The 25,704-nt window shown below is 46.5% G+C and overlaps 1 protein-coding gene across 4 annotated transcripts in view; it reads left to right on the top strand.

Annotated features, from left to right (window-relative positions):
* SHISA9 (shisa family member 9) overlaps nucleotides 1-25,704 on the top strand; it is a 1,679,367-nt gene that overhangs the window by 547,176 nt on the left and 1,106,487 nt on the right. The gene's annotated exons all lie outside the window — the stretch shown is intronic.

Genomic DNA, 25,704 nt, shown 5'->3' with positions numbered 1-25,704 from the left:
CAAGACCCCCCTTTAGCCTTGCGCACCGGGTACACAGCTGTGTTACATGGTGATTCTGAGGGGACCAATATGCCATTGTTTATAAGGGCCGTTATGGTTTCATATATGCCCTCATCTGCCTCTTTTGACAATGGGTACTGTTTAACTCTTGGTAGTATTGCACCTTTTTTCAATTTTATCCTTACACCCCCTATGCTTTTTATGCATCCCACGTCATAAGGGCTAATAGTCCATAATGATTTGGGCACCTTTGACATATCCTCCTTAAAAAATGGGACTGGGGTGCCTGCGGGTGCCTCAAGTGCCATTGCAATTTTCTGTGCTACTTGTTTGTGAGCCACTCTTAGCCACATTTCTACACTCATCATGAACACCATTTCATTTTCTTCCTTTTCTTCTGAGAACAGCTCTTCATCTGACACCTGGGTCAGCCTACATCCTTCTGTTAGTGCTATCACCGCCCTCCATGCTCTCCCTTCTTTATCTTGGGCGTGCACAGCAACATAATCAGCTGTTGCAATAATGCTCTCAATGTCCACTACAAACACCTTCCCTTCTAGTTCATTAACTGGTGTTTCTGGTCGGAATAGATAGGCTGCTGGTCTCCTCCATATTTTCCCTTCTATCCCTGGCATCCATGCAAATGCCATGTCAGTGCCATATTGGAATATCTCGCCATCTACTGGCTCCGCCCTAATCGCTGTCTGTCCACAGTATGCTTGCAAAATCTGTCGTGCTGCGAGCATGTTAATCCCTGGAGTAGAGCAAATTATGCCATCCTCTGTAAAGGAGATCGTCATGTTCAACCTGTTCATTATGTCCCTCCCCAGTATATTTACTGGTGAGGCACTATAATACAAGAGTGGAACTGACAGATCATAATCTCCAATAGATAAGGGAACATTATCAGTAAATGGAACCAACCCTTTAGCCCCAGAAAATCCTTGGGTGTTCATGGCTTCGCCTGACATCTTAAATTTACCTTCCCTTATGCAAGACCGGGTTGCCCCGGTGTCAACAAGAAATGATAATTTTTTGTCACCTATCGTTACCTCTATGCGTGGTTCCTCCGCACTATTAGGTGTTACTGACAGGATGGGACACACCAAGGCCGTCTGTGGGCTGGCCTATTGGGGGTACAATGATTGGCCATTCCCTGTGTAAGGGTTGTGTCCCAACACCGTCACCCCACCCAATTGTGTTCGTTCATTTTGGGGTGGTGGTTGTATTAACGCTACTTGTTGTTGTGGCGGTGGCAGGTACTGTGTTATTTGTTGTTGTGGCAGTGAATAGGTTTGTGGCTGTTGTGTTGTTTGTTGTTGTTGGTCACTCCCTTTTTGTGACGTCTGCTGTTGTTTTATGCCCTGCTGTTCTTGTAATGTCCTAGGTTGTGCTTGTTCATTCCATGCTGGTGTTCCTGGCCTGACCCTACATGTACGTGACATGTGTCCTAATAGTCCGCAGCTCCAACACACGGGTGGTTCCCTGTTTTGCCATGGGAAGCTCCCTGTGTTGTCCTGGTATACGGGTTGCCCTGTGGGGTAGTTATTTCTTAGTCCCCCAGCCTGTTGTTGGGTATTATATCCATATCCTCTCCCCCTCATAAACCCTCCTCTCCCTCTGTTATAACTATAATACCCAGTTCCTTGCATTGGGTACCCTCCTCCCATGTTTGGTGCGTGTAATTGCAGAGGCGGCACTTGCTGTATTACACCTTGTGGAGGCGTTATTTGTGCGGGATCTTGTGCAGCCACTACTTGCGTTGGGCTTTGGGCCATTGGTGTGGGCGTAGTTATTAGTGCCCCTTCCATTGTGTATTTAGTAAGTTTTTTCTGTACTAATTTGGCCTCTTCTGTTTTCCTATCCTCTTCCTTTTGTTTCATTTTTCCTTGCCATGTTCTGCAGTGATGTACTATAGTCAGTTGTATTTCTGGCCATGGTTTTGCTTCCATCCCCACTACTTTCTTTAGTTGTTTTTGAACTCCTTCTGGGAGCCCTTGTACTAGTATATGGTAAAATATGGCTGGTGTTTTGTCCCATTGTTCTCTAGTTTCCATGCGCCACTTCTCTTGAACATCCTGGATATAATCAACAGGATCCTCATTTTCACCCATTTTACGGGAAGTAATGGCTCCTATGTCTGATGTGTCTGGGTACTGCACTCTCAGTGCCTGCCATAGCGCATGTCTGCAGTTTGCAAATGGTGCCCCATCATGCGATGTGTTCGTTATTGTTACCCCATGGAATCCCGCTCTTTTCCAAATGTCATCCGCTCTATCCCCTAATATTGATATTAACAGGCCCTTCACATCTCCTACTGCTAGTTTCTGTCCTGCGGTGTGTTTTTCCATTTCATATATCCACTTACCCGCACCTCCACTTAGTGATGGGAGCCTACATTTTATATTTTCCTTATCCGTATGTTTCCAAGGTACATACTGTGGTCTAACCCCTCCTCTCTCCAGCAGTGGCATTAAATTCTGTCTTGTGTCACCCTTTACGCTCCATAATGTTAAGTCTTCACACCCCTCCTCTTCCCCCATTTCTTTTACTACTTCAAATTCTTCCTTACTACCTCTGCTCCTACCTCCCTCTTCTTCCTTTCCCCTTTTGTTATCATTTCCTGTGTTCAATATGGGTATGTTTATTTGTCTGTCTTGCCTGCGACTAGGGAGGTCCCTAAGCCGACATGCATAAGGTGTAAATTCATTCATGAAGGGCGCGAGCTTTATTCTGTGCAGAGAGCGCGCGGTAGTTGAACATGTAGGGCGTGACGTGGGAGGGTGCGATGGTGATGTGGGTGGCGTGGTTTCATTGGGTTGTGTTTCCCCTATTCTTTTCACTTCCTCCTTACTTCTCTCCAGCTCCTCCCATCTTCTACTCATCCAGGGCGAATCTATGTTTGTTCTAGTAAGGTATAGTTTATCTAAGCTTTCCCTTTCACTCTTCCTTCCATCCTTCTCCACTCCTCCTTCCTCCTCACTGCAAAAATCATTCATAAATGGCACCCCCCACTCTGCCTTTTTTCCTTTTATTGTTACTGTTTTTAAGTCTATTAGGTCTCTTTCTCCCTTTCCGTTGTTACCAACTGTTCCCCTTTGTGCTGATGTTGTTGCTACCTCTCTACTTTTATATACATCTCCCCATCTTTCACTCTCCCAACTCCTCTCTTCTCTTCCTCCTTCACTCCTCTCCTCCATTTCCCTACTATTTTCCTCCCTTTTCCTTTTCAACTCCTCCATTACTTCGTTGCTCATCTGTTCCAATATCCTTTCATCCTCTTTCTTCCTTTCCCATTTCACCCTTTCTCTTTCTACTATACTCTCTATTACCTTCCCCTCTTCATATTTCTTAGTTGCCTCTGATATTATCCTCCTCCTCCATATTTCCATTTCTTTTTCCTTTTCTTCTTCTTCCTTCTTCTTCTCTCTCAGCACTACTCTTGATACCCTATCTGCTGCTCCTTTTACCCTTTCAGCTTCTCTCTTTTGTTCCTCACTTCGTTCCCTTAATTTTTCCAATTCGTCCTTACCTTCTTTCCTTTTCCTCACTCTCTCTCTTTCCTCCCGCTCAAGTTGTTTGATCAGTTCATTCTGCTCATCCCTTAGTTCTGCTAATCTTTCCTCCAAAATCTCTTCCTTCTGCCGTAGTAGCTCCTCTCCCCTCATTTCACTCTCTCTGGCACTATCCTCGTTTGTTCTCCTTACCGCCTCCCTTTCTTCTCCAGTTAGTGAGCCTCGTAATTTCAACAATATCTGTGCAGCTATCCACTCATCGTTTCCTATCTCTACAGTCTGCTCTTCTCTAATCCTCCTGTCCCCCATTGGTACCTTCCCATGAGCCACATATGGTGGAGGGCTGTATGCCGGGTTTGAGTATCCTTCAGCCGCCCTTAACTGTCCTGCTATTTCTCCTAATTCTCTTAAAGGGTACAACCCTCCTCCCTCTGTTTTCACTCCCGGTGTTATGGGTATCCCATTGCTCGGTTCCTTTTTTATGTCGTCTGATTTATCAATCATTTCTCCTCCCTGTCTTTCGTTCCCCGTATTCTTTGTGCTTTCGCACTCCTTTTCCCCACCCGTTCCTTCTTTCTTAATCTCCTTTTCTTCCGGTGTTTCCCCCATAGTGAACATTCCATTTGGTCCTGGTCGAGACCCCTGGAACATCCTCCATAAGTTAAACACCTCCACATGGTTTGCCAACTTCTTCCCCTTGTATGTATTGTGCAGATGGTTCAGTAGTGAATGTTGGGCATATGGATCGAAACTACCATTAGGCGGCCATGGTGTTAACATTTTGTTATCTGTCCCCTGGGTCCACTCTATGCTGTACTTAATTAACTTCTCCCTATGTGGTGGCAGTGTGGTGCATATGTGCTGTAGTAGGGTAGTGAGGGTGTTCCCCCACCCTCCCGACCCTCTCCCGTATGACATAAATTCACTCCCCTTGTTACCCTTCCCCTTACTAGCAGTTTACGATATACAACCTTGTATTGCTTACCTCGCCCCGCAAGTGTGGGGACTTTCGACACTCCTTTTGACAAATTATGCAATAATAATAAATATGATGTTATATTATATTCCTTCCCCTACGGCCCCCTGCGGCCGAAGCGCACGCAGCCCCCTGCGGCTGCGTACCCCTTACGATGATCTTATACAGTCGTCCTGTTTCTCCGTTCTCCTCCCCCGTTTACACTTGCCGTGGCCGGCGTTCTCCGTGCGCAGCCACGCCCCTTTCCCCTTTGGTTTATAGTTTATCTCCGTACCAGCTCCTTTATCGTGCTTCTCTTCCCCACCACTCTCAAACCCAAAATTCCTTGTGCTAGCGATATCCTATTAAATCCCTACTGGTGACGTCACCGATTTCTTCGAGCTACTGGTATATTCTTGTTATGGTTTTTTAAGTTCAAAATACACTTACAATCTACCCCGCTAACCCTACAGCTGTCTTCCTGTCTCTCCTGGAACAAGGTAATCTCATCAATATTATAACCGGACTGCGCACGCTGCGTCGCCTCGCGTGTGATACGCCCCTCAACAGGAGGGCTTAACCAGCCAATTATCTTCCGTTTTGGGCAACTATGTGACTAGCTACCGGCCACAGGGAAACGTCGTCTACCTATCGAGTTTCTTGCTCGAACAATAGGGAACCTCATCTACTCATTGATCAATAAATGTCAAGTCGTAGGAAACCACACACACCCATCCTCACACTTAATCGCAATTTAGGCCATCAGTGTCTTACGAGCGGCTGCACGTGATGTTTTCGTGCCCCGCCCCCCTCTTTCGCGTAACGTTAGCTCACTTGTTACGAGCGGCTGCACGTGATGTTTTCGTGCCCCGCCCCCCTCTTTCGCGTAACGTTAGCCGACTGTTCTCGCACTCGTTTTCCTACCATTCATTCCATTAGCAACACTCAGTTAAACCTTCGCCGCACATCTCTACAATACCTCCCTTATTTACTTCCTCCCCCTCCCTCACAATTTCGCATTGCTTGTTGTGCGTGTCATGCTCACCAAGTTCTCTCGATGCAGGGCCACTCGACTGCGTGCACCCTCCAAGCGGCTCGCCACCTCCCCTCGTCTGGACCACGTCTGGACACTCGCCGACCGCGGGCGGGATACTTCTCAACCGGCTCCCGAGGGCCAATATCCGGATTGCGCTGTCCGGTCTTCTCGCGGCTCCGCGATGGTCCTGTAGTCCTCAGAAGGGGGCAACGGCAGAGGGGGCCGCGCCGCCGGGCCTCCTCGCAACGGGAGTGCCTGGAAAAACTAAAAATAAAAGTTGATCTTAAACAGATCTCAGCAGTGCCTCCAACTTGTCGGGGGGAAATTCTGCCGGGGTCGGCCGGGCCGTCCGCAGACCTCCGGGCAGGGAGGCCCCAACTCCTCCCGTATATCCCAGATGAGATAGAGTATGAGACACACACAAGGAGCAAGGCGACTCTGCTGTTTATTTACACAAAACGGCAGGGATGGGTCAAGGAGCGTACGCGTCCGTCCTGACACACACACAATCGTGGGGCTCGCAGGCCCTTTTTACTGCATTATGACGCGCTACTTGCGTCACTTCAGAAAGTTAACAAAAAACCTATCGCCACTCTTAATTGGTTGCTCGAGTGGTAGGGTTAGTATAGTACACATATAGAGAATGATATTAGTGGACAAGGTGTAGTCAGGTGGTATATCTGGGTTGTCCCTATAATTGGATACATAAGAATTGTTACATGAAGGCTCCTGAGGATTGGCTAATGTTACTGACGTCTGAGATAAGAGCCCCATGTTCTGATTGGTGCATCCGTGAGCTCCCCAGCCTGGGACCACCGTTGTTCCCAGCTCTCGGTGTACCTGTGTTTGCAACAATGTTTCAATATGGGTACGTGCAGACAATGTGAGGATTTATTCATAGGTGGAAGGCTGACCGCTCCCACTGTAGCAGGTGTCCATTGAGCCTTTCAAGTGTCTCGGCCTGTGTCTCGTAGTGAGGGACCCAGACGCCTTTTCTCTCCTGGGTTTTGGCATCTCGTCAGATTCGGCTTGGTCACGTGAGGCGGGACCGTGTTTGAGGCAGAATTCTGCACAATTAATATTGCTTTTCCACTGTGTGTCTGGTTTAATTTGTAGATATGACTTTAACGTTGGTACGCGGAGTGCGAGGTTGCAACATCGTGCCTTTGATGATTTGTTCTTGGATGTGGGCTTGCAACATTGCGACCTTGGCTGGTTGCTCCATCGGGTTCTTTCTGCAGGATCAGCAACCTGACTCTTGCTTTGTTAACGTCCACGGGAGCTCTTGTTTGCGGCCTACTCGGGCCTGGTGCTTAAGTAGTCTGTTTGGTTCATAGGTGCTTTAGATTATAGTAGCATACATTTCCATGACCAGTATCGTGTTTCCATTATACCTCTCATGGTGGTAACGGGTTTCAAGGGAAGCGTGAGCAAGCGTTATAGATGAGTTCATGATGCATCTTGCGTTTCTGCATTCTGAAAGCCTATGTAAAAATAATAAAGATGCACGTCCGTGAATATGCCTGTCGCCTACGTCAGAGCACTGAGTATGTTCTTCGTGTAGATTGGTGTGGAAATGTTAAGTTTGTATACTTGTACAGATGTGCTTCCCGTTGTCTAGGTCGTCATGGCATCTCTAACGACGTGTGGTTTTTAGTCTAGCTGATCCGAGCCGCAGGGGTCGGCATGGCCAGTGCGGGCTGTTGGGCAGGCAGGTGGACACATCCGTATGTTCCTGTACCAGGGTACCTGGTCGTCTGGTAAATGGACAAACTCTTCTCGCGGCGGGTGTCTGGGCCGTGACCCTCTAGGCCAAGCGCGAGAGGTGAAGGACGGGAGCCTGTTCTTCCATTCTCCCACTTCAAATGGCTGGATGGATGATGGATGGACAGATGGAAGGACACTCACATGAACTTGGTGGATGTATGGGCGGGTGAATTAATTTGATAGATGTATGAATTGACCGGCAGATGAATTGGATGGATGAAGACATGGATGGATGGATGGATGGATGGATGGATGGATGGATGGATGGATGGATGGATGGGTGGATGGACGGGCAGATGAATTTAATGGATGGATTGATGGAATTTGATGGATGGATGGACCGGCAGATGATTTTGATGGAAGAATTGGACTAACTGTTCTATAAGGCTCTCCTACACCCTCTCTCCAGCTGGACTCCTGATGCCCCCTTCTCCAGTCCTCTGGGACCATCTGATGTGAAGCCTAACCTGCCCCCTTATGAAAAAGTCCTTGAGCGGGTGGTCTTTTACCGGATCACTAAGTACCATGAGGATAATGGTCTTTTGCACCTTTATACCACTTTCAACACTGGTGACCACTCCTCTGTACTCCTCAATCTCCAGGAGCATATGCTTCGCAAATCAGCTCTTGCCTCAATCACCCCCTACCTGGAAAGTTGATTTGGTAAAATCTCTTGGTACTCGCAGACCTCTGATCCTCCCACTCCCTGTTGGAGTCCCCCAAGGTTCAGCCCTTGGACCTCTGCTCTTCACCCTCTATGCCTCTTTCCTAGGAATACATATCTTATCTTTGGGCTTTCACTATCACCTTTTTGCTGATGGCACACACATATTTTTCTTCCTTCCCTGCTTCACCCCAGCTATCTCAGAAGAGATTACAAATTGTCTCACTGCAATTCATCACTGGATAGCTCTCCGCTGTCTCATGTTGAACTCTTCAAAAACTGAAGTTATGTTTCTCCCAGATTCCAATGCCATCCATACTATTCCCCTATACTATCTCCTTCCCACCTGACCTTCTTGCTCCTTGACTGAAGGCTCACAATCTTGGGGTTCCTTTGATAGTGGCCTTTGACTGCAACAATTCATCACTTCCACTACCTATGCTGATCATATTAACCTTCTCAACATTCAGATATTATACCCTTTTCTTACTAACCACTCTACAAACACTCTAATATTCACTCCTGTGCTCAGGAAACTGGAATACTGCTCAAGCCTAATACTTGGTTTTCTCCTTTACTCCTTCGTCCCTCTAGACAATGTCTTCAACTTTGCTACTTGCACTCTCTACACCCTACCCAGACCCTTCCCCACTTCTACCTAATAAAAACATGCTGGTTCGCTCTTCGTTCACAACCACTCTCATTTCAATTTCCTTCTGCTAGTCTACAAAACTATCAATGGTCTTGCTCCTCAGTACCTGTCTGATTGTATCTCAGTTTACTCAATAGTTTGTTCTCTTCGATCCTCCTCTGCACTCAATCTCACTGTCCCATACCCTCCATGTGCCTCCTATAACGTCTGCTCTTTCTCCCTACGCACCCCACTCCAATGGAACCCACTGCCCATAACAGTCAAAGCCAGACAAACTATGGATCTCTTCAGAGCTCGGCAGAAACACCTCGTACTCCCTACAGAGGGAGCTTCTCCTGCCCTCTTGTCCTCCCTACCTGACCCCACCACTGCCTCCAGTGATCCTTAACAATATACTTGTGTTTATTTAATTAGTGCTCCTCTATCGTTTGAAGCCATTGGCCCCTTAGGTTAATGTTACCTTTTGTTTTCTTACATACATTTTGTTTCTGTTCGTTTTGTTTTGACCCTGGTATACGTCCTAATTGTTTCCACCCTCATTAACTGGCTCACTACTTGTTCTCATCTTTATGCTATTGTACAGACACCCTTAATGGGAATGCCTCCGCCATCTTTAAATGTGTTATTGGAAGTAATTTCTGATCTAAATTAACATCCCTGCTCTTAAAATAAATACAAATACAAAATGAGCAATACCAATTTCTCGGCCTCTTGCTTTTGGGATTTACAAATTACTTTGTTAACTGGGCCTTGCAATATTATTTTCATATATTGTGAATCAAGTTTTACATTCCCAAAACAAGCACATTTGCGTTCCACCAGCACCGGTCAATAGGCCGGCTTTCAGATGTCTCACCGGATCTCGGACCCAGCCTGCCTCAGCCCTGACAAGTCTCTACCGAGCCCCCAGCTTCCCCGAGGGAAGATGGGGGCTCAGTGTTTTAATCTACTCTGTCCTCCTTTCTCCATCTGGCATTCACGCGTTTGCAGGCCCTATTTTAATCAATGGGCCATGACTGTCACAGGGGTGGGGGCCATCACTGTTAAAAGAAGGCTTTCTACATGATAGGCACACTATTATTTTCCAAATGTGTATCTTACACTTAAACTTTCATAGAAAATAAAACAAATTTCCAAACTCAGAAATGCTGCTTAAACTTGCATTCACTCCTTTTAAATGTTTGTTTGTTTGTTTGTTTATGTGTTTCTTTTTTGTCAGACTCCCACTAAAATACCTTGCAATTTGTGTGCCCCTTCCTTTGTGTTTTATCACAGGTTAATTTATATAAAGATGTTATATGCCTGTCAAACTGCTTAATCACAAATAAATTCTTCTGTTGTGCTGACAGCAGTTGTTAAGAAATTAAACTGTGGGTTCATGGGTGCCAACCTTTGATTTTCACTACAGGGGCAGAAATACCCCCACCTCAGCCTTGAATATAAGCAAGGAACCAGCATAACCCATCCCCTGGCCAAACACTTTTTATATCACTTGTTTTTTTTTTTTATAAGGAATTGCAAAAAGTCATACGATTAACAACCAGATTTTAATATATAACATCTCAGGATCTGTCTCTCAACCTGCTGAGCTACCCTGGTAGCCCTTTACTGCAGAGCAAGTCTATGGATCCCTTAATGTACTAGAAATCACTGCAATGCCAACGGTATTTAGGGTGTACCACTGCCACGAAAGGGATTTAAAGTGGAATTGATGTACAGTGTGGAGCTTGGAAAGTAGCTACATGAAAGAAATTGCTTAATGTGTATTCTATTATTTTTAACATTTACTTTGAGTGGAGTTCAGCTCTGCCTCCTCGGAACTCCACCCCCTCGGAACTCCGCCCCCTAATCCAAACTCCGCCCCCAGCCCAGCCATTGTGGAATCCCTGTGAAATGTTTTCCATTTCCATCACTGCGTCACACTGGCTCCCCAAATGCAAAACAAATCAAAATATTCATTGCCGTTTTTGATTGGCTAGATTCTGTAGGAACCCATTCAAATGGACATATTATTCGAGAGTATAGGAATGGCTGAAAATGCCGCCCCAAGAACTGTAGAAGCTCAGTGTGGATTAGCATAAAACCCAACATCCACTCTGACACATGGGCAGCGCCTGGCTAGGTCTTGTGAGCGCTAAAGCCCTCCCAATTTCAGGCAAAAAACATTACTCTATAGTGCCGCACAGCCAGGGTCTTAGATTGCAAGAGCCTGTCAAATTCTCACTTTGGAGATCGGCGTATTTACTTACTTTTACTTTAACCCCTTAAGTGCCATGGACGAGTATGCTCTTCCTTTTTGCATAGACTTGCATAATAGCCAGGTAAATACATACACTGCTCTCTGAGGTGAGAAAACAGTCATTAACGTGCAGCAGTAGCAAATGTGCAGAGGACAAACGCCCACCCAGGCAATTTGAATAGACCACTAACATTTTGAGGCTGTCTCTGTCCCTGGTGGCAAACTCTTATGAGAACCAAGAGACATTGTTGCATATTTATTTTGATTGACTTGAAACATTTCTCTAGTGCACCAGTAACCTGTGCAGTGTCTGTGCACAATGCACTCAGGGCACAATGGCCTGCACGCTGTCCATAAAATCTTAATACAAAGGTGCTGTGCTGACTACAGTATTTTGAGTTCTCTGCTGATTAAGTCTGTGTGGAAGTGATGGAATGCAACAGCCTCCGCAAGGCCCCGTTATAGAGCGCATGGCAAGTCGCGCAGCATCTAACATAGGCTTTTTCAAAAAAGGTAGCAGGCAGACCTCTACAGAAAGAAGATGGCATGATAACTTGTTCTGTGGTTTTTTCCCACTTTGAGAGTCTGCAGCCATCGCTTTTTGTTCACTGTACCTTTCACAGATGGCAAATATCCCTGCATATCAGTCTCTGTACCGCCCACATGGGCAGTCCAGCACCAAAATACTATGGACATTCTCTTCTGAACAAGAGTATTTGTATTTATTTTATTTGTAGAGCGCACCAGGCCCAGGTGCAACCGGGCGCATCACTTAGTTACAACATGACAAGGCAGACAAAGCAATAATTACAATAGTTACACATATATAAGAACAGTAGGCAGACAGAGCAAATGTTATTTACAAAGTTGCAGATATGTACAGGCAGTTACAGGGTGAACATCATAGCTAGGGGTCTTGGGCAGACAGCCAAGCTTTGGCTGAGTGTTTGAATCTAAGGAAAGAGGGCTCAGCTCTTAGCGCATTAGGGAGCGTGTTCCATAATTTAGCTGCCATAACTGGGAAGCTGGTTCCGCCTGATCTTTGAAGGTTGAAGCGTGGAACAACAAGGCAATTGGTCTGAGCCATTCTGCGAGGTCTGTTAGAGTTGTGGAGGGCAAATCTGTTGGCCAGATAGCAGGGTGCTTGATTGTAAATGCATTTGTGGGTAAGGGCAAGAGGTTTAAGAGAGATACGTTGTGGGACTGAGAGCCATCGTAAGTTACGTCTGGTGTCAGAGATGTGTTGGCGCCTAGGGATATTGAGGGCTGCTCTAATACCATTATTTTGGACAATATGTAACTTAGTTAAGTTACAATGGTTGGTACCCAGGTAGAGTGCATTACAGTAGTCAATTTTGGACAGCACAAGGGTTCTGGCCAAAGTGACACAATTGGATGAGGAGAGAAAAGGGCGGCTAGCTGTAATAAGCTTGCAGGTAAATGCAGCTGCAGAGGAGACTGCATTGGTTTGTCTAGCCAAGGATAAGGTAGAGTCGATATAAATCCCTAGAGTTTTGGTGTCCTTGGCAGTTAAGATGGAGTTACCATCAATGGTGAAGGAATGGAAAGCAGGGTCAAGTTTGGAAAGTTTTTGGGGCGATCCAAGAATGAGGAGCTTTGTCTTTCCATCATTCACACAGAGTCACTGTTGCGCTATCCAGGATAGGATGACTTGGTAGATGGTGTTCACGGAGAGAGAGTCGGCTGCGAAGTCACCTGTGATTGGGATGAGTATCTGGGTGTCATCAGCATAATTGGCGCAGGTGACACCCAGATAGTCCAAGATATCAAATAGGTACCAACAGCAACCCCATACACAGGTTTCAGCCTTGTTGGGCATCATCAAGGAGGTGGAGCTGTGCCTCTCTGAGCACAGTGAGCAAACGGTCCACGTCTGGGTCCCCCCAGGCAACTCAGGGTGACCAACCCCAAGTTCTTTGCAAAACTTTTTCAAAAAAGGTAGCAGGTGCCCCTCTCCAGAAAGAACGTGGCATGATAACCTGTTTTTTGGTTTTTCCCACTTCCACCCTAAGTTACCTGGGGGAACCCAGACGTGGACCCCTTGCTCACTGTGCTCAGAGAGGCACAGATCCACCTCACTGATGAGGCCCAACAAGGCTGAAACACGTGTCTGGGGTTGCTGTTGGTACTCTTGTTCAAAGGAGGTTTGCCTGGCATTTCGGTGCTGGACTGCCCCTGGGCAGGACAAAGATGGATATGCAAATGGATATTCTTCCTTTGGGAAAGGTACAGTGAGCTAAAAGCGATGGCTGCGGACTCTCACTGTGGGAAAAAACCACAGAACAGGTTATCATGCCATGTTCTTTCGAGAGATGCGCACGTGCTACATTTTTTGCATCTAACATAGGACATTACATTTTTTGTTTTGTGATTTACTATTAAAAAGCATATCGAGATGCCGAATTCTGATTGGGCAATATTTAACTGCCCCGCTCAATACCAGCATTCAATACTGCCATCCAGCCCCAGCATCCAGTTAAACTGGCCCCTTTGTACATATATTTCAGCCAGTCGGGGGGGGGGGGGGGCGTAATACCCAGCGTGCCGTGAAAGGATGGGCGTGCCACTCGGGGGGCAAGGGGGTGTTCTGGCAGGCGAATGGCCGTGATGTTCTGTGAAGTTGAGGGTGAAAAGTAGAAGAGGCAAAATCTGCGCTGTCTGCTTCCAAACCGAAATTTCACCAATCATTCCTCATGAGATTAATTCACAGCATGATTTTCGTCCCTGGAAGATAGCTCAGCGGCAACGTGCTCGCCTTGAAACAAGACGACATGAAGCAACACAGGTTCGATACCCGGGTCTGCGCAAACCTCTGGGTATTAAGCATGTTATAAATATGCAACTAAGACATATTCCTGTAACAGCGCCTCAATTCCCCCAGGCTGTGTGAGCGCTATAAAAATGCATGGGTGCGCGCACGCGCCTCTAGACAGGGTAGGGCCTGAGCGGGTAAGGCCCACCCATAATCTGTAAATGCCCACTCATCAGTGCTGTGTGGGCATTTACAGATGTTGATGTCACTGCTGTGGGCCCAACTAGATGAGCTTCAGGCCCCACTTGTTAGACCATCCTGACTACGCCTCAATGGCCACGAGAGAGGAGTTTAGCTGCAAAAGAAACAGGTGTTCTAACACTTTTTTTCCCCTTTTGCGATGGCTCGCAGCCAACTCACTGTATGGAAACACAACAGTCGTAATTATGGCCTTAAGTCAAAGAGCGGTATTGATTTAAGAAGCAGAGAAAAGCTTGAAACGCCACCGCACAGTAAACAAGGTGTTTCCTGTGCGTGCTGCCGCTGCTTGACAATGCAGTTGTATATCCTTCCAGCATAATGAGCTGCGGGGGGCGAAACAAACCCTGCTGCGCGCCTCCCTGATGCCTTCATCCGCTGCCCGCCTCACCTGCCGGCCTGAGGTTTAATTTTATGTCTGAGTGTTTGAAAGCTGAAGTCAGCAAGATAGGAGAAGAAAGGGGCTCCCTGAGGTTCTAATAACGAGCCGGACAGTCAGCAAGGCCGCGTTGCACCTGGTAGGCTCTGGGCCCGGCTGAGCCCATTCGTATCCGGTGGATTCCTGAAATAATTGGTTCTCGCCGACGCTCTGCAGCGCCTTTCATGAGCGAGGCACCCTTCACAGCCCGAAAAATCCACTGAGGCGCGGACGGGGATTGATCACGGCACGGGGGAGGCCTCTGAGACAAAGAAGGGGCAGCGCTTTTACCGATCGCTGGTGCGCCGCGCTTTAGCAGCCTCCTTCACCATCTTACACCACAGCGCTGTGGCTTTTCGGTCCAAATGGCACCATTGCTCATCTTGGTAGAGGGTTAGCTGTGCCTCGAGTTACTCACTCGCTGATGCAGCTGAGCGACGCCCTCCGGCAAGGTGAGCAAGGAGATGGCCTTAGGTTTTAAATCAGTCATATTGAGGCTCGTTTTGGATGAGCCCGTAATGTAAATTAATGGTTACGCCATTCATTCACGTCACAGCTCATGTTGATGTATTTGCATGGCAGAGAGGATAGGCGGATCGCTACTTACGTTTCCGCCACTCCCTTCCTCTCTGCCATGCACATACTACAGAATTTGCATTTGCATCAGCACGCATTTTCACGCTGCCACAAATGCAGTGGATTCTTATGGAGACCAGCCGCTTTTCACACCAGAAAAAAGAAGACGGACTTCATAGAAATGTTAAATGTTAAATGTTAAATGTTAAATGTTAAAGGTATTTGTACCGTGCACCGTCACCAACGGAATTGGTCCCCAGGCGCTCTGGCGGATCTGTAAATGATAAGGTGGGGTGGGTTAGTAAGGTGAAGCGGGAGTAGGATAGTGAGAGGAGTGGTGTTCTGTTGGCAGCTCAACTCGGTATACACCAGATGCTGAGCTTTGGTGGTGGTATCGGGTCTGTGATTAGCCGCGTGTGCTGTTGGTCCGGTTTATGTGTTGTTGCAGTGTTGTGAAGTGGGTGTGGATTGTTGTGCGAGAGATGGTTGTGTGAGTTTGAGTGAGACAAGTATGCAGAGTTTGAGCTTATATTGGTTAGTGGGTTACCCGACCTTTGGCATGCTAGCATTGCAGTTCTGTCCCAGTGTGGCACCAGCTGGTCCCCACAGCTCTATCCTGATGCGGCGCGGGCCAATGTCCAGAATTCTTTCTGGGTGTGGGCAAGCCAACAATTCACAGTCCCGTCCAGATGCGGCGCAAGCTAGCGTTCTGAAATCTGTCCAGGTGTGGGCATGCTATCATTCGCAACCCCATCCGTGTGCTGCGCTGGCTGGTGTTTGCAATCGCGGGCTTGCTTTTCTTACATTTGATCCCATGTAGATGCGATGCAGGCTAATGTCCACAATTCCAGGTGTGGCCTGGGCTGGTCTTCAGCTTTCACCTAGGTGCGGGCATGCCAGCGCTCATGGTCCTATCTAGATGAGATGCAGGCTGACATTCTCCGTTCTGTCCAAATGTAGACATGCTAATATTCACCACTCCATCTAGGGCGGGCATGCTAGCATTCAAAGTTTCCTCTAGATGAGATGCAGGCCAATGTCCACAACTCCTTCCAGGTGTGTCCATGCTAATATTCTCAATTCTATCTAGATGTGTCTGCTGGTCTGGATATGGTGCGTCCGGTACGTGCGAGTGGGCGAGTCACTTGAGGACTTTCGCGTGTGTCTAAGTATGTGTTCCGTCTCTGGAGCCTTCCTTTGTGGCTATTTCCATGATATCTTATGCTCTGTCGGGTGTTTAGTTCTTTGGTCTGAGTGTTTGTCCAGATCGAGAATGGCCGGGATTGGGGTTATTTCCATCGTTGTTTTAATGTCTGGACATTCTGCTGCGTCTCCGTTGTGGTAACCCTGTGAAGAGCTATGATTTGAAGACTTTCCTGAATGCTAGGTGGTTTGTTGTGTTCCGTATATTCTTAGGTAGGTCATTCCAGGTTTTGGGTGCCTGGTGGGAGAAAGAGGATCCACCGAGTTTTTTTCTGTTGTAGGGTTTTGGTTCCAGGCGTATGTCGGTGCTTGATCTTAGTGTTCTTGTCGGTTGATGTAGGCGTAGTTTGTCGCTTAGGAATTCTGCGCCTTGTTTGTGTATTGCTCTGTGCGTGATTCACATGGACTTGAACTTTATTTGTTGTTTTAGTGGTAGCCAGTGTAGTATTTTTAGCGCGGGTGTGATGTGTTCTCTTCGGGGTAGCTTGAGGAGGAGTCTGGCTGCTGCATTTTGTATGCGTTGCAGTTTTTTTTAGAAGTCGTTTGGGCATGCCCAGGTATAGGCTGTTGGCATCGTCTATTCTCGACATGATCAGAGCGATGATGTTAAGTGTTTTGTTGGCGAACGACAGGAACGGTAGGATCCTTTTTGCTGCTTGCAGGAGGAAGAAACATTTCTTGATTACCGAGTTTACTTGTGGCTCTAGAGTGAGATTGTTATCCATCAGGACCCCTAGGTTTTTTACAGTTGATGATGGTTCTGGTGTGGTGCCGAGCTCCATTGGCCAGGGGATGCGGTTTATGTCTTCTCCCTTTTTTGAAACAATCATTATCTCTGTTTTGCCTGGGTTGATTTTGAGATGGTTGAGGTTCATCCAGTTGAATATGTCACAAAGGCAGTTCTCTAGTGTGGTGTTTTCTTCTCTGGTATCTTGTACGTTGAAGATTATTTGAGTATCGTTGGCGTAGTGGTAGCATGTGAGGCCGTGTTTTTTGATGAGTTTGATTAGTAGGTACATGTAGATGTTGAATAGCAGCGGGGAGAAGGATGAACCTTGGGGTACTCCACACGTGGATTCTCTTGGTTTGGATTTAAAAGGTTTCATCCATACTGTTTCTGTTCTGTTTGTTAGGAAGGATTTGATCCATAGTAGGGCAGTGTCTGTTATCCCTAGTCCTTCTAATCTCTTTATAAGGATGGTGTGGTTGACAGTGTCGAAAGCTGCAGACAGATCAAGGACAATCAGGGCGGTACTGTTGTCCGAGTCTGCATTTGTTTTTAGGTCGTCCCATATTGAGAGGAGATCTGATTCTGTTCCTCTCATGGGTCTGAAACCAACTTGTGCCTGGTCTAGTAGGCAATGCTCTTCTATGAATTCTTGGGTTGTTTGGTAGACGTACGTTTCTAACAGTTTGTCTAAGTAAGGTATGTTGGAGATGGGTCTATAGTTAGATAAGTCCTCTACGTTTCCTGTTGTGTCTTTGAGTAGCGGCTTGATGTAGGCTGATTTGAAGGCCTGTGGTACTTTACCTGTTGAGATTGAGAGGTTGAGGAGGTTCCTGTGGTATTCCAAGGGGGCTCCTTGTTTGAGAATTGTTTTGTATTTGTCCGGGAGGCAGAGGTCTTCAGGAGAGCCTGATTTGTTGCTTTGGTTTACCAGTTTGACGAAAGCCTCAACTGATATTTCTGGGAAGTTTTGTAGCTTGTTTGCGTGTTCCTCGTCGGTGTTGGTGGGGTTTGCGCTGTGATCGCTTGGTCTGTTTTGAATGGTGTGTTGGATGGAGGTTATTTTGTTTTTGAAGTTGTCTCCAAGGTCCTCGCAGAGTTTCATCGATGAAATTGGCGTGTTGTTGCAGCCCGGTGGGTTTTTTATTTCGTTTATGATTTTGAATAGTTCTTTCTGGGCGTTTGATGCTCTGAAGATTCGGTTGTCGTAATATTTCCTCTTCGTTTTTTGTATTTCCTTTTTATATGAGTGGATCTGTTGTAAGAATTTAAATTTGTTTGCGGAGGTGTTGTTGGTCCTCCATTCAGATTCTAGTTTTCATTTTTTTCTTTTCAAGGCGTTGAGTAGTGGGGTGAACCACTTTGCTGTGGTTTTCTTGCGTGATGGGGTGAAGGGCTTTTCTTTGGCGATGTCATCTAGGGTTGTTGCGATCCATGTATGAAGTAGGGCCACTTTTTTGTCGAGATCTGTTTTTTATGTTTCTCCAATTTCTTTTCATCATGAAGGGTCGTTTTTCTTGTTGCTTTTTTGTTGAAGCGGTTGTTGTGATTATGAATGGGATGATGAGGTGGTCGCTCCAAAGTATTTGAGTTGGGGGTGCCGTGGTGATGAGATCCTTGTTGGCGAAGATTGCGTCAAGTGTGTGCCTGCTGAGTGGGTTGCTCCTTTGACTAGTTGTTGTAGGTTCATGGCTGCAAGTTGGGCAGTTAGGGATTTTTGTGTGGTTGTGGTTTCTTCGTGGAACCAGATGTTGAAATCTCTGAGGATGGTCAGATGATTGTACTTGATGGCTAGGGTAGTGATTGCTTCCGTGAAAGTGTCTATGAAAGTCGTGTTGTAGTTTGGTGGTCTGTATATCAGTGTGATTTTCAGGTTAGTTTTGGGGTTTACTGAGAGTCGTAGTATTAGGGATTCGCATTTCTCGATGTTTAGAGGATCTTCCATTTTGATGGCCAGTTGTTCCTTGTGGATGATCGCTAGTCCCGCCCCCTCTTTTGGATTTTCTGTTTGGATGCATTTGAAGTCTTCAGGCAGGCAGTTGTTGAGGGTGATCTTGTAGTTATCGTCTAGCCATGTTTCGGTTATAATAGAATGTCTATGCCTCCTTCTGAAAGGAGGTTGTATATTTCAGTTGAGTGTTTGGACATTGACTTTGCATTTATTAGGTTGCAGTGGATTCTCTGGGTGAGATTTTGTTTGGAGGTTATTTGTTGTTCAAGTTTGTGGTTGTCTGTTCGTGGTGTTTCCGCGTTGGTGTCGGTAGGCTGAAGAACGGCAACGGCAGCTTCTTCATTGAAGCGGTCCGGTAAGTTGGTAACAGGGCTGATTATTCTTGGTGTTTCTGTTTTGTTGCTGTTCGGGTGAAGACCAACGGTGGTTTCTTCATTGAGTCCGATTCGTGGGTGGGAGGTAGCATTGCTGGTTGTCGGTGCTTCGCCGTATTGTGCGGGATATAGTGGAAAACAACGTTGTCCCTCTGTTCTTGTGATGTAAGGTGTGATGGGGTCAGAGCCCTCCCACTCTCTTGTTGAGTGCTTCCATCATTTTTCCACGTGTTTCAGGAAGTTCTTTGCATGTTTCGGGGTTCCCGATTTGGGTTGTTGGTGTAGCGTGGTTGTTGCGAGGTAAGGTGTGAGGTATAAGGATTTTTCTCTTGTAGATTTTGTTCCGGTTATGGCTGTGTTGGGCGTGTTTCCTTCCAGTGGGGTTGCTTCTTGTGGGTTCTGGAGGTGTTGTGTGTTCACGTCTCTTGTTGCACGGTCTTGTTCTCTTTCTCGGCCTCCTTTTCTGGGCCGGGCCATTTTCCAGTTTAAGTGCAGGCGTAGTAAGGTAGTTGGTCCTCTATGCTATGTTGTGTAGTCACAGTGCCCTCAGTTTTTCCTTCTCTGGATGCGCTGGGGTGTTCTCTGGCTCAGTGTTGCTTTCCTGTCGGTGGATAGGGTGTGTTTCCTAAGGGTGCGCTGTCCGGGGGGGGTTAGGGTGTTAACAGTCTGCTGGAATGGGACTTAACTGAGTTAAGTTGTGGTGGGTTTCCGGGATCGATAGAGTACTAAGCTATGCACAGTTAGATTATTTGAGAGACTTGTATAGTGGGAGAGAGGCCTATCAATGCAAGCTAGAACATCATACAATTCAATTTGGGGACAGAACTCCAGCTAGATTTGAGAGACCTGTATAGTGGGAGAGAGGCCTATCAGTGCAATCGAGAACATCATACAATGCTATTTGGGGACAGAACCCCAGCTAGATTTGAGAGACCTGTATAGTGGGAGAGAGGCCTATCAATGCAAGCTAGAACATCATACAATGCAATTTGGGGACAGAACCCCAGCTAGATTTGAGAGACCTGTATAGTGGGAGAGAGGCCTATCAATGCAAGTTAGAACATCGATGCAATTTGGGGACAGAACCTCAGCTAAATCTGAGAGACCTGTGTAGAGGGAGAGAGGCCTATCAATGAAATCTAAACATCATACCATGCAATCATCTCCTTTACTTATGGTTCGGCAAGTGGCTTGGAGTCTGGGGCAGAGTAGTTGCTCTGCTCCTGACAGAGATGATAATAGGTTATTAGGAGCGCTTCTAGCTTCAACTGTGTACAGAGATCATATTAGGCTATTCGGTACTATTAGGTAGAATAGTGGATTCTAATACCTTTATGCAGGGAGGGTATTAGGCATGATTCTAAAGTCACTTCGCACATTAGGGCTATTAGGGAGATTGGTCGGTTCAGCTAGGCACGCACAGAATTAGATTATTCAGTTATTGGGCACACTTCTAAATTCAGAGAGAGGTTATTGGGCACACTTCTAAATTCACTGAGAAGCTATTGGGTACATTTCTAAATCAGGCTTTCCACAGGGTGGCTATTGGGCACACTTCTAAAATTCACAGGGAGGCAATTGGGCACACTTCTAAGATTCGCAGAGAGGTTATTGTGCACACTTCTAATATCAACTTTTCACAGAGAGGCTATTGGGCACACTTCTAAAATCAACTTTTCACAGAGGGGCTATTGGGCACACTTCTAAAATCAACTTTTCACAGAGAGGCTATTGGGCACACCTCTAAAATCAACTTTTCACAGAGGGGCTATTGGGCACACATCTAAAATCAACTTTTCACAGAGAGGCTATTGGGCAAGCTTCTAAAATCAACTTTTCACAGAGGGGCTATTGGGCACACTTCTAAAATTCACAGGAAGGCAATTGGGCACACTTCTAAGATTCACAGAGAGGTTATTGGGCACACTTCTAGAATCAACTTTTCAAAGAGAGGCTATTGGGCACACTTCTAAAATCAACTTTTCACATAGAGGCTATTGGGCACACTTCTAAAATCAACTTTTCACAGAGGGGCTATTGGGCACACTTCTAAAATCAACTTTTCACAGAGGGGCTATTGGGCAAGCTTCTAAAATCAACTTTTCACAGAGAGGCTATTGGGCAAGCTTCTAAAATCAACTTTTCACAGAGGGGCTATTGGGCACACTTCTAAAATTCACAGGAAGGTAATTCGGCACACTTCTAAGATTTGCAGAGAGGTTGTTGGACACACTTCTAAAATCAACTTTTCACAGAGAGGCTATTGGGCACATTTCTAAAATCAACTTTTCACATGTATCGGATAGAGTTATCAAACTTCTAAAATCAACTTTTCACATGTATCGGATAGAGTTATCAAATGTAAATATACTACAGATACAATGAATGTACACTAGTGATGCTTTGTTATATGAGTGGTAGGGTAGTATGGCATGAAAAAATTGCTTCAGTCCACGTCCTTGCCACACTTACTTATTGTTGGCTTCTTGCTTCTCCTGCGGAAACCTGCAGATACGATCTGGAGCCGCCTCTGTAGGAGCCGTCCTTTGCCTCGGGTCCTTAGCCGCAGGGGCTGCACGGGCAGGGGGGCTGCCCTGGGAGGATTGGTAATGGAGGGGAATCTTCTCGAATGGGCCAATCAGGGGCGGTGGGTGGGTCGGGGAGGCAGGAAGGGCAAGCAGCAACCAGGAAGAGGGTATGGCAATGCAAGGGCGGACAACGGGGGCTGGGGGCTTGATGTCTGCAAATATTACAGTGTGGTGGGCCTAGGGGGGTTCAGATATGCTGTCCACTCACCTCCTCTGCTACGGCACAAAAGGAATCGATTGTAAACGCTGCCTGTCATGCGTACTTGTCAGGCAGCGTTTGCACGACTTGAGCGGTGGAGATCAAAAAAAGGTTGGTGTACAAGTGTGTACAATGCCTTTTTACCCTCCCCTTTTTTGGTTCGGCCATGCGAATGAGTAGGATTTGGCAGCAGAGGGCTGTTTGCACAAAAGTGTAAACGTACAGGCCCACACCACCGAATTACGTGGGGACTCGAATATGCGCACCATTGTGTAGATTTCCAGTCGGCCGCACAATCATTTCATTCTTTCTGCTGTATTTTGGAGTGGACGCCAGGCAGGCCTTGCATTGATGTAATAATGCTAGCTCTAGAGTTCACCATTGGTCCTCCTCTTGATCAATGCATCTCTTCCTCTTACGGCTCTGGCGTATGATCATGAATGTTCATCCCACGGAAAAGCTGCAAAAGTGGCTCATTATGTAGGAATTTGGAGTTGCAATGAGTCCTCAATTTGACTGACGATGGAACAGATGTTGCTAACCTCAGCTCTGAACAGATTATTTCTTTGATTAATACCAACAATTAAGTGTGTGGTGCATTGTTTGTACAATTAGAAGATGACCAACTGTGGACAGGACAGATTGCATTTATGTGTGTAGCTAAAGCTTTCCTGTTTTAGAGTATTCTTTGACGGTAATGTTGAGATCTACATTGCAACTAACCCAGATGTGCTCTGATATTGGTATTCGCGGACAGGGTCGGACTGGGACATACAATTATCTCGGGGACCAACGAAAAAGTGGCCCAGATTTGCAAATGGGAATTCATTCCTTTTGTGACGCTGTTTGAATACTACCCAAGGGGCAGGTTTTTGATAAAATGTGATGCAAATTATACATTTTAAAGAATATTTAGTCAGCAACACTGGTCAAAACGATTAGCCGCATGGTGAAGTAATTCATCAAACTGGCCCACATTGGCCAAAAAAGTGGCCCGCTTTGGCACAGAAAATGGACTTACACAAACATTTTGCATTTTTGGATCGGCCATGGGCCTATTACATTACATTATTACATTATATTTGTAATGCGCACTATTGGCTCTCAGGCATAAAGGCGCAGACAAGACAAGGACAGGTAATATACAACAGTGGGACAACAAGGCACATCTTCCAACCAGAGACAGGAGGGAAAGAGGCACATGGGGACTACTAGAGTATGTACAACTGGGTCAACCCTAGATATCAAATCGCAAGTGATATTAAAACATTGAAGTAATGGTAGAGAGAGAGCTTGACTGGAAGTTTATTCCACAGAAAAGGAGCCCTGATGTTGAAAGCCCCATTTTCTGCCTTTGCAGTCCTGCTTCTAGGCTGCACTATCAGGTTATGTGTTCCGGATCTGAGGGATCGCTGGTTCCATTTCTCTTTTATGTGACTTTGTAGGTATAGGGGCATAACTTGTAGCCTACACTTAAAAGTGATTACCAGCACTCTGAAGGCAATCCGAGCTTCTATCGGAAGCCAGTGAAGAGATCTCCTAGCCTCTGTATTGTGACTATACTTGGGAAGTCTGACTATTGCCCTATAATCCAGCCCGGGCCTGTCCAAGGAATAGAGTAAGTTCCATATTGCTACAAAATGTGTGCGCTGAAAAACATAGTTTAGATATACATTTATTACCCTTCATGAGGTCACTGTGCAGTAAAAAGGTCGGGTTGGTGGCAAGAAACACAGCGATGAACAGATCACACATATTTATTTATTTGAATTCTTGATGAAGCACCAAATCTCCCACATGCCTCACGGCGCACATACCTGTATTAGTGATTTCAGGATCATGCCTTTTATGACCCTTAAACATGGGTGATGTCAGTAATGACCTCAGGATCTTTTTATAGACCCATCAAGGTCTGGATCCAATGATAATCACCCCTTGCCGTGTTTGCGCAAATGGTGAATGAGGCCTTTCCTCGTAGCCGTGTTGCCTTGGATTGGGAGTAGGTCACGTAGCTTGAGGACAAACCCCAGATAATAGGAAAATCATAGGCAGATGGAACAGATCAGAAGTCACGGGTCAGGCTGAATTGAGCACATCAGCAAGGCAGGCAGCAGGTGCTGACAGGTACTAGGAGAAAAGGTGGAAAACAGGGCAAGAGAATAGGACCAGGCAACAGTACTGACAAGGAGAGAGCATCTGGAATAAGAACAAGAGTACAAGAATGCAGAGGTGTCCCAGAGTGATGCGACACACTGCGTCACTGTCAATGTGTCGGCAGTGACATTTGTAAGCAGCACTGCAAAACGGGGAGTGAAGTCGCATGCACCTCAGCCAACCCAGTGGAAGGGGCCCATTCTGCTAGAAATGTAATGAGTGTGCTCAATGCCCCAGCTTGTCATGGCGGCCTCCACTGAGGCTGCGCATATCTACCGGTGGAACCCGGGTTTATTCTGTAAGACGGCAGGACCTGAGTGGAGACATCCGAGATGCCTGGGGGCAAAAGGGGGTGCTGGCAGTGTCAGCGCAACAGGTGCATTTAATCAAAGGAGCCTAGATGTCAAGTTCCCTCCATTCCCGACCGTTGACATGGAGCTGCACGCTCTATACATCAAGCCCATGACAATGACGAAGAAATCCCACCCAGTTTTGGAAATGCTGCACAGTGATGTGCATTATACTCTTGAAAAGTGCAGGGACTCCAAAAAAGATGTCGCAGTACAGGTTTGGGGCTCCATTACTTGTGGCATGCCCTTTTTCAATGCACATGGACAACCCCTCACCTAATCACACTCTAGTATAACTGCACAATGGAATTTCATGTATCACACTTAATATATCACAGCACACCTGATCTTCTTCTAAACTGGTTATTATCATTTCTTCGCGAGGAGGTCAATGAAGAAATAGGGCCTAATTCACAAAGGCGTTTTATAATGGTAAAACCCCATTGGAAAACGATCTGTGAACCAGGGCCAGAGTCTTTATGTGTACTCTGTCATTGTTCGCAGGGTTCATTCAATTAGCCAGCAAAAAGCAGCGCACAGAGATTAAAAATTATAGTTTGGAGGAATATGGGAGAGGGGTAGGAGGGGGTGGGGTTCCACCAGGGACTAAGTGGATGAAAACACGCGAGTGAGTCATCAAGAGTTTGTGTGTTGGCATGTACACGGTGGTAGGCAGCAGGGGGGGGGCAACCTTCTCAGGGAGGTAGGACACACGTATCATATCGAAGCACAGCGTGTGGGGAGGCGACCCAGTGGGCGGGAGGTAACAGGAGGGGGGGCCTACACGCGCCAGCCTTCCGCATTGCACGTCCCCCGAATGGACGGCGGTACCAAGGAAGGTACAACTCTTAATTGAGACCAGTGTATGACACAGTCAACGGGAAATATGCCTGCGAAGACGAAAAGCGCGGGCGCGCGCCAGGATTGCCGAGTTTTTACAGCGTGAGGCCGCCTTTTAAAAGAGCACGTTCGCTGGCCCGGGGCTGCAATCTGGTTTGAACTTGCAAGCAAATTACCACATCAAATAACGCTCGGCCGCAATCTAACGGTGCACTCCCGGCTATTGTGAAGAACAACATCAATTGTTTTTATTAAACAAAAAAAAAAAAAGGGACGGGCACACACTTAAGCTCCCGTTAGTGCTGTGCAGAAGCCCGAGGGGCTGTTCTTGCGTTTTGAAAACAGGTTTTTTGTCGTGTCGTGTGTTTGCAGGGCAGTGTTGAGAACGCACTGCAGTCTGGGCGGTAAACATATGTGTGTTTCCTTTAGACGAAGCCCCTTTCGGGTCTTTCATTACAGCATGCT

The sequence above is a fragment of the Ambystoma mexicanum genome, chromosome 2p (genome assembly GCF_040938575.1).
Source record: "Ambystoma mexicanum isolate Mex_15411 chromosome 2p, UKY_AmexF1_1, whole genome shotgun sequence".
Lineage (NCBI taxonomy): Eukaryota > Metazoa > Chordata > Amphibia > Caudata > Ambystomatidae > Ambystoma > Ambystoma mexicanum.
Note: the sequence above shows the minus strand (reverse complement) of the source record. Positions and strands in the feature narration are given on the sequence as shown.